Source organism: Dasypus novemcinctus, chromosome 1 (assembly GCF_030445035.2).
Source record: "Dasypus novemcinctus isolate mDasNov1 chromosome 1, mDasNov1.1.hap2, whole genome shotgun sequence".
Taxonomy (NCBI): domain Eukaryota; kingdom Metazoa; phylum Chordata; class Mammalia; order Cingulata; family Dasypodidae; genus Dasypus; species Dasypus novemcinctus.
Window position 1 is genome coordinate 182810141 of NC_080673.1, and position 9829 is coordinate 182819969.

Genomic DNA, 9829 nt, shown 5'->3' on the forward strand with positions numbered 1-9829 from the left:
TGTGTCCATTTGCTGCATGTTCTTCTTTGTCTGCTTCTGTTGTTGTCAGCGGCATGGGAATCTGTGTCTCTTTTGGTTGCGTCATCTTGTTATGTCAGCTCTCCGTGTGTGCGGCACCATTCCTGGGCAAGCTGCACTTTCTTTTGCGCTGGGTGGCTCTCCTTACAGGGCGCACTCCTTGCGCGTGGGGCTCCCCTAAGCGAAGGACACCCCTGCATGGCAGGGCACTCCTTGCGCGCATCAGCACTGTGCATGGGCCAGCTCCACACAGGTCAAGGAGGCCCGGGGTTTGAACCGTGGACCTCCCATGTGGTAGACGGATGGACGCCCTAACCACTGGGCCAAGTCCGCCGCCCACTTCCTATTATTGACCCCATTTCACAGATGAGGAGATTGAGGCAAAAAGAAATAACTTGCCCATGATCACTCAGAAGATGGAGCTGGGGTTCAAACCCAAGCATTCTGTTTCCAGCTTCTGTTCTGCAAAGAAACTATACGCCCTGTAAATAAGAAACTACATTATATGTGACTTTTCAAATCTATGAAATCAGCCAGAGAAAGAGGGAGAACAATTTTTAAAGTGCAGGCAATTATCTGCCATTCTCTCTAGCCAGGCCCAGGAGAAAGGCAATATCTGGGAGATATAAATCTGGGGTTCCATTGGTCCAGCTCAATATCTTCTAGCATCTCAGACTCTCGTGGTGTGTGCATCTTGGTGCCCTGAGTCTTATTCTAGTTTAAAGACACATATGTTTTTCAGACAGCACAAATCCTAAGATGCAAGCCAACTGCCTCATCTGTGCATAGCCCAAGAAACAGCTATCTGTTCCAATGCCGGAAGAAGAGCAGGTGCTTGGGGCTTATTGAAAGATATGGTGGGTGTGACTCCACTATGGTATTATTTCTATTGGTGATTTGTAGATGTATTTCAAGTCCATATTGGATTGCCTGGGCTAACCTGGGCTCCTGACTATCCTTTAAAATGTCATACTGGGCTCTGCTCTTCTATTTGCAGGTATCTCTACCTACCCATCCTTTAAGATCCAGCCCAGGCAGGCCTCAGCCCTCCCAAAAGGCTTCCCTGTCCCATTTCGGCAGAATTGAACATGTGTTTTCACTTCATAGAATGCATCCCTCTGTAGAGGAAAGGTCTCTAACTTATCCAGGTAGGGCCAATTCCCTGAGGTCAGGGAGATGATTTTTATCTCTCTAATCCCTGAAGGCCTGGTTCCTTCCCACTGGACTTTGAACAAGCATTTTCTAAAGGAATATGAAGAATGTTTGAGTGAGCTGCACCTCTGTCTGAGATGACTTTCCTTTCTTCAGCAGGCTCACGTACACACATGGATGCACTCAGGCACACACACAGCACTCTGCCATCCAACTTGTACTATGCTCATCTTTATATATGCTTATCTATCCCGCTATGTATCTACCTACCTACTTATCGATCCATCTCTATACTCAAACTCCTGCTATGCATGCTCAAACCACACCATACTTCCTCTTCTCCAACACGTCACTCAAGTGATGACTTGTTCAATATTTATCTTCCTGGCTGACTGTGAGGCTCCTGGGACAGATACCTCATCTGCTGCCCCCTCCAGCACCTAGCACAACCCAGAAGGCACCCAACCAATGTTTGTTGAGTCAGTGAACAAACAAATGAATCAGCGAGCAATTACGTTTTGAGTTCCCCAAAGCTCTTTACAGAAACAAGCTCATGTGTAAGTGGGTTCTTCCATTTGTTGCCAAATATTCTCATTACCACCCAGGGACAGGACTAGAGCGAGGCAAGAGCTTCACAATTTAAGGAGGCACTTGCTCTGGGATGTCAACCCTACACTTCCATGAGCCTGAGAATGAATGGCTCCTTAAATTCTGTGTTCTCTCACTCACTTGCCTCACACCAGTTCGAGCCCTATTCCTACTCCCTCCTTACACATTTCAGGCCTCTCTTGGTGTGGCAACAGGCAGCTGATATACACTTAAGCAAAAAGCTGGAATTTATTGGCTATTTAATAAAACCACAGGAAGGGCAGGAAAGGAGCAAGGTTTAGGGGCTCTTGGAAGCAGGAACCCCAACATTAGCAGGACTCTGTTCCCCTCTTCTCAATTAACTTCTGTTCCTCTGTGTCATTCTCTCAGGCCAGCTTACCCCATGCAGCAAGAGAAAACAGTCTTTGAATTTTGCACCCACATTCTAACACCTCCCTGATCAGGGAGAAAAGTGGCCTCTGTTTTCCAACTCCAGTTCAAAAGTCCTAGGGAAGGACTCCAGTTGGCTCAGCTTGGGTCACCTGACCACTGCTGGGACCAATCAGAGGGCTGGAGGAATGAGGCGCTCTGGTTGGCTCAGCCTAGATCCCAGGCCACTCCCTGAAGTCAGGGGCTAGAGTCCACTGCCAGATGCAAGGAACAGCAGGCAGCTTAGATCCCCAGCTCAGGAGAATTCTTGCAGCTGATCAGCCACCAAAATTTGCCTTGCGACATTCCTCCAAAACACTGAACTCTGACCTAACAGTGACAATACCCTCATGATAACTTCCATCAGGCACTAGCAAAAGAATTCCAATCCCCTCTGCATCCTCCTCTTTCCCAGACAGCCTCTGGACAGGCACAGGGCCACTGAGCAGAGAAAGAGAGGAATGATTTCACAACCTCTAGCTCTACAGCAATGGTTAGTTCTCAACCAGGAGCAATTGGAATGTCTGGATTCATTTCAGTTGTCACCTTGTCACATTGGGTGTCACCAGCATCTGCCCCTCATGGGTCAAGTCCAGGGATGCAGCTAAGCATCCTACAATTCACAGGACAGCCCCACCTCAAAATTGATCCAGTCCAAAATGTCAAGAGTGCTGAGGTCGAGAAAACCTGCTCCACAGGTATCATGATGATGGAAGTTTCTAGAGAACATGGATCCCCACCGCCCCCTGCTCATCCACCCCGATCCTGCCTCCCTGTGCATTTGGCGTATGGAGACAGTGACGGTGTGGGTAACTTTCCCAGACCTCCCCTGTGCTTTGAGGCACCTTCTTTCATCTTCTTTATCTCTCAGGACACAGTGCTAAGACTGCCCAGAGGGCAAGGGGGGCCCTGAACCCTGCAGAGGGTGTGCAGAGCTTCTTGGCTCCTGAAACGAGTAAGGCAGGGGAACACTGGGAGGGAAGCTGGGGCTGAGATGAAAAGAAACAGTTGAACCGTTGTCAAAGGTGCAGCCCTTCAGGGAGAAGCAGAGCGAGTTAGTCAGCCACCCGCCCAGACCCTCAGAGGGAGCCTTCTCCTTAGAGAATACAGGCGCTTGAGGGGGAGCCCTGGGAGGGCACAGCAGCCCAGCTGTTTCAGGCCCTCCTTGCTCTGCACCGTCACTCTCCCTGGGAATTCCCAGTTTGCCGGGACCACAGGAGCCCTGGCATCAGCCAAACTGGTGGAGAACCCCAGCTCCCCATCTGACCAGTTGGGTAGGGGAATCTAGCTTCAAAACCTCTGTTTTGTCTTCTGTAAAATGGGGGTCTCCTGCATGGCCATGTTAAGAGATTTATCAAGTAAAAGGAGCCATACAGTGCACTTAGCACAGTGCTTCGTTGACAACATAAGGTACCATTTCAAAAGGGTTTTCCTGACACGGTTTTGAGCACACGGCTAAAAACGCTCAATTTCCCCTAGCAGGCAGTTTGCTAAGCCCATACCCCAACCACCTCCCTTGTCAGGTTCTAACCCTCCTGGGCTACAGCACACCCCCAATTGCCAGCAACCCCACAGATCAAACACGCAGGGACAGCTGCTTTCCCCGTGGAGCCTGCAGGATTATCCAAAATACCCCATTTACAAAGAGCCCAGAACACCTAATCCACCTTGCTTGCCACACATAAGCGCCTCTAGCTTGCTGATACCTTGTTCCTGCCACAACCCGCTGTGTGGTTCCACATGGCAGCCTTCTCTTGTTTAGGGCTGTAGGTAACAAAGAGTTCTGCCTTACATCTATGTAAATATCTTCGCACTGTGGCCCACCATCCAAAGAACATACCTTATATCACATAACTATAAACACACAGTAGGTCTTCAACAAATGCCTCCAGTTACTGTGGCCGCTGTAATTATTACAAAGGGCTGGCCAGGTTGTACAGGGCAGGGCTAGACCAGTGGTAGCCCTTTCTTCCTCTGAGATGCAGCGGTCCTTAAACTTCAGTGTGCTTGGGACTCACCTGGGGACTTATTAAAACAGATTGCCGAGGCCCACCCTCAGGGTTCACGATTCAGTTGGTCCAGGGTGGAGCCTGAGAATTTGCATGTATGATGAGTTCCCAGATGCAGGATGCTGCTGAGACTGGTCTGGGAACCACACTTTGAGAAACACCATTCTCAGCAGCACTTGGTCCTGGCTGCACATGAAAATCATGGGGAGCTTTCTAGACCCCCAGAGATTCTGATTAAAGTGGTATGAGGGAAGTGGACTTGGCCCGGTGGATAGGGCATCCATCTACTTCATGGGAGGTCTGCAGTTCAAACCCCGGGCCTCCTTGACCCGTGTGGAGCTGGCCCATGCACAGTGCTGATGCGCACAAAGGAGTGCCCTGCCACGTGGGGGTGTCCCCGCGTAGGGGAGCCCCATGTGCAAGGAGCGTGCCCCATAAGGAGAGCCACCCAGCATGAAAGAAAGGGCAGCCTGCCCAGGAATGGTGCCGCACACACGGAGAGCTGACACAACAAGATGACACAACAAAAAGAAACACAGATTCCTGGTGCCGCTGATAAGGATAGAAGCAGTCACAGAGAACACACAGCAAATGGATATAGAGAGCAGACAACTGGGGGTGGGTGGGAAGGGGAGAGAAATAAATAAAAAATAAATCTTAAAAAAATAAACAAATAAAGTGGTTTGAGGGAAACGGATGTGGCTCAACGGTAGAGCATCCACCTACCATATAGGAAGTCCAGGGTTCAAACCCAGGGCCTCCTGACCCATGTGGTGAGCTGGCCCACATGCGGTGCTGCCGTGTGCAAGGAGTGCCATGCCACGGACAGGTGTCCCCGCATAAGGGAGCCCCACATGCAAGGAGTGTACCCTGCAAGGAGAGCCGCCCCATGCACAAAAAGCGCAGCCTGCCCAGGAGTGGCGCCACACACAGAAAGAGCTGACGCAGCAAGATGACACAACAAAAAGAGACACACATTCCCCATGCTGCCGAGAATGCAAGTGGACACAGAAGAACACATAGCAAATGGACACAGAGAGTAGACAACAGGGGAGGGGAGAGAAATAAGTCTTAAAAAAAAAAAGCGGTTTGAGGTGTGGCCTAGGCATCTGCACTTTTTGATGCTCCCCCAGTTTCGCCATGTGTAACCAGTGGAGGATGATGGTGCAAAAGCCTGTGGGGGGCACGGGCAGTGTGTATGATGTCTGGAGTTTGGAGAAGGCGGCTCTGCCAGCTCAGCCACACATCTTCCCAGGGGAGGAGCTAGCCCAGCCCCCACTCTCAGCTGATAATTTTCCTCCCCTCAGTTCCTTCTCTTGGCCTGGCCTCACTTTTTCCACCTCAGCCATTTCTGGGGTGCCCACATCTGGGCCCTGTGGATTTCCCAACCCAAAACCTCAGGACCAAGGCCTGGGCCAAGGTGGAATTTCTGAGTCCAGGCCTCTCTCTGTGTGTGCAGGGTCAGGACCGTGGCCACAGACCCCCGGATCCCTGTGGACACCAGGACTCCACCCGATGCGGACCAGGGTGATTCCTCCGCCCTCTGCCCACCCCTGGGCCCAGGGCAGTGCCTCAGTGGATTTACCTCAGGGTCTGCTCTCTCAGGGCCCAGCCCAGGGATCCCGCCTGCTGCTGCCCGCCCCTTCCCGAGCCCTGTGAGGTTCTGGGCGGTAATTTAAAACACCAGCAAGACTGTGCGAGGTAAGGAACTCCATGTAAGTGCCAGAAAGGGACCTCCTTACCCTTTGATGTTCACAGCACAAACAGATCTTCAGAGGGTACAATACTTACCTCAGCGTCTAGGCTTGGCTCCATTAAAAAAAAAAAAAAGCCCTATTGTTGGAATGTATAATTACTAATTAGAACCTTTACCAGGTTGAGAATACTGTGAAATTTTCCCTTCTGCTGTTGCACCCAGGTTTCTGCTGTTGCACCGTCTGTGCTGCACCGGCAATTTAGTTTCCCACTCCCACGGCCCCCAACCTCGTCTTCCATGATAACCCCTCAACAAAGCTGGGAACCTTAGGAAACAAACTCAATTTCCAGCTCTCCCCAGGGATGGAAGTGGTGGGGTGATGTTTTTCTTATAAATTATTTCCAACATATTTCCAACTCTTCACAGGAACTTTGTCTCCTTTGTCTGTGGCATATCCAGACAAGGCCATCTCCTTCTGTATTAGTCAGGGTATGACAGGCTATGCTGCTGTAACAGATATACCCCCCACCTCTCAGAGGCTTAACTCAATAATGTTTTACTTCTCACAATGTTAAATCTGATGCAGGTGGGGCATCCTCCATCCTAAAGCTACACTGCTGTCACCAGGTCAGAGGAAGAGAGGGATAGAGAAGGCACACCAGCTCCTAACTGCTCTGGCCTATAAGCAACATGTCCTTTCTGCTTACAGTTGCTCGACCCAAATTTTTATTTTATTTTCTTTTTTTAGGAGGGACTGGGGACTGAATCCAGGACCTTGTACATGTGAAGCATGTGCTCAATCACTGAGCTACACCCACTCCGTTGACCCAAATTTTAGTCGTGTGGCCCTTCCCCTAATCATAGGAAGGGCATGGAATATTTGACGAGCACTAATTGTCAGCTATACTGCTTTCATGATACTGCCCTGGATTCCCCAGGAAGATCAGTCTTTGGGGATGCTCTTACCCTCTCCAGAGCTGTACTCTGTACTTCCGTGACCTGGAATCCACTGGTGTCTCCGCCCTTTGACTTCCAGTGTGGTTCAGCCAGTGGGAAATGAGCATTGGGAAATCACCAGCAGGAAATCTGGAAGTTGGAGGAGAGGGAGAAAGAAGGATGGATTACCCCCCCTCTCTCCCTACTTTGGTAGTTACTATTCCTCTCCCTTCAGCTTCAGCCCTTGTAAGGCGACCACATCTCTCTTGCTCTCACCAGATTCCACCAACTCCACTTCCTCCCCCTGCCCCTTCCAGCTTCTTGCTGTTGCTAGCCCCAGGTGCTAAACCCACCTTTATTAGTTCCCTTCACCCTGCCCAAACCTCTGAACCTCGTGTCTTCGTTAGCCCCTCAATTTCCATTTGAACAACCCATCTATTTATTAGTTGCTTCTACTTGGAAAGGATCACCTGAACAGGACTCTTCCCAGCTTTATCCCTGAAAATGGAAAACTACTAAGATGTGTGGGGCAGTGAGGAGGAGGCAGGTGCTGTTCTCAGCTTTCGACACGTATTGACAAATTTGATCTTTGTAATAACCATTTGAGACAGATTCTATTATTTTCTCCAGGGTTCAGATAAAGAAACAGAAAGGTTCAGTGACTCACTTAAGAGCACCCATCCATGCACATTAGCACTTGGAATTGATCCCAGGCAGTCTAGTGCAAGGGCCCTTGTTCTTAATATCTATCTTTCTATGACACCATCAGAGAACAAACCCTCTTGTGTTTCCACTGGAACAATAAGTCCCACCCCAGTAGGTGTGTGGGCTTGCTCGTTGGTTTCTTTGATTGCTCTATATCTTGACCCTTAAACGTCTACACCTTTTTTTTTTAACCTGTGATGTATGAAATGTGTCCCCTTTATTTTGATTTCTTGGGCAGACTGGACAATAAGTCCACACTGAAATGTTGCTGCCCAGCAAGTTCACTAAACTCAGCTCCAGGTGACGGGAAGCTTTCGATTGGGGTGTTTTCACCTGATGACTTCCACTGTGACGTCTCCTCGTGACATGGCAACACCAAGGATTTAAGTCTTCCTTTCATCTTCTTAGGCTGCATTAATCTACCATACCCCTGAAGTAATTGCAGCCTCCTGGATGCCTTATCTGAATTATCTAAAAGGAATGGCACCCCAAGCAGGAGAATCCCTCCATCAACCATGTGGGATCTAAGCCCCTTCTTGATATAGAGGTGGAGTGGACATCACCATCACAGGGTCCACAGGATGGAGGAATAAAATATGGACTAGAGTGGACTTACTGGTGATCTACTGTAGAACTATTGTGACTAGTACTGGAAGAAACTGTAGCATCGATGTGGAGAAAGTGGCCATGGTAATTGCTAAGGGCAGGGAGAGGGAAGGAGAGATGTAATGTGGGGGATTTTTAAAACTTGGCATTGTCCTAAATGATATTGCTGGACATTATATATCCTGCCATAACCCCCTGAATGTGCTGGAGGAGAGTGTAAACTACAATGTGAACTATAATCCATGTGGTGCAGCAGTGCTCCAAGCTATATTCACCGAATGCAATGGATGTGTCGCAATGATGAAGGAGGTTGTTGATGTGGGAAGAGTGGGGGGAGTGGGGTGGAGGGTGAGGTATGTGGGAACTTCCTGTATTTTTTAATGTAACATTTTTTGTGATCTTTGTATCTTCAAAAAATACAATTAAAAAAAGTTCAAAATAAACAAATGAATCTTCAGCCAGTCATCAGTGCCCATTTTTTAAAAAAATACATTTATCATTTTATTGGCCCCAGCGAGGCCACTTTTCCCCATGCCATTGTGCACAAAAAAAAAACCTGAGGTTCCCGGCAGCTCTTAGGTTTGCTGTTTCTGGAGCAATCAAGATATCAGAAAAAAATAAAATAAAATAAAATAAAATGATATGAGGAAGACATCGGGAAGACCGTGGCTGTATGGACTCTGGGCCCCTGTCCGGTGTGGGGCCTCTGGTATTTACAAATGCTGTTTGTTTGCTTAAGCCTCTCAGCTCAGCCATGTGTTGCTCTTCGTTGCCATGGTGACTGCCCTCCCCCTCATCCTGCTGCGGTCCCCTCTAGCACTGCAGTGTCTCATCCACACTGGCCTCCTCAGTGTTGTCAACTGGGTCCAAGCAAGTTCCTGCCAGAAGGTCTTCGCACACTCACTGCAGCCTCTTCCTGGTTGGACTTCCCACCAGAATGGTCCATGGCTCCTCCTTGAAAAGAATACTGCTTGAACTCAGGGACTCCGTACCACTGGGAAATTACCAAATTCTGCCCAATACTATAAAAAGCAGCGCCTAAAATCTCAGCAGATATTCACTCGAAGAAGGCCAGCTCACTGCAGCCATCACTTAGGACTGTGCGTTCTAGAGCCAAACTGAATCTGCTTTCCCACATTTGCTCTTCTAGATCATCTGTTCCACTGCGTCCTATCTATCAGAAACCAACCCTCTGGCATCGGAATTTCACGATATGTCTGTCAGTAAAGTTCTTGGCCTTCAGAATCCCTGAGGAGAAGGCCAAAAACGAACTCCTTGGTGTGCTAGGAAAACACAAAACTCTAAAGAAACTGGCAAGCTTGTTAAGGAGTGGAGCAAGGGAACAGAATTTAAGGATAATGGATCCAATTTTTAAAAAATAAGCAGGAGATGGATGAAAGAGAGAGGGAGGGAGGGGTTGGCGCCTTCCCTCAGCCCTGGTCAGTGAGCTGAGCTCGGGCTGGGGGCTGGAACGATACCACTCCACCCGAGGCCACCCTTCAGCATCTATTGTATGAGGTGGCTCCTAGGGAAAAAGAGGTGGCCATGAGGTAGACACCCCCAAAGCCTAACATCCTTCAAGGCTTAAGACTGGAAGTGCCTTGACTAAAATAGAGAAACAGATGCATGGTTCTTTATTTGAGTTTTCTTTAAAACTGCATTTTTTAGAAATAGGTAATCCGTGCATTTT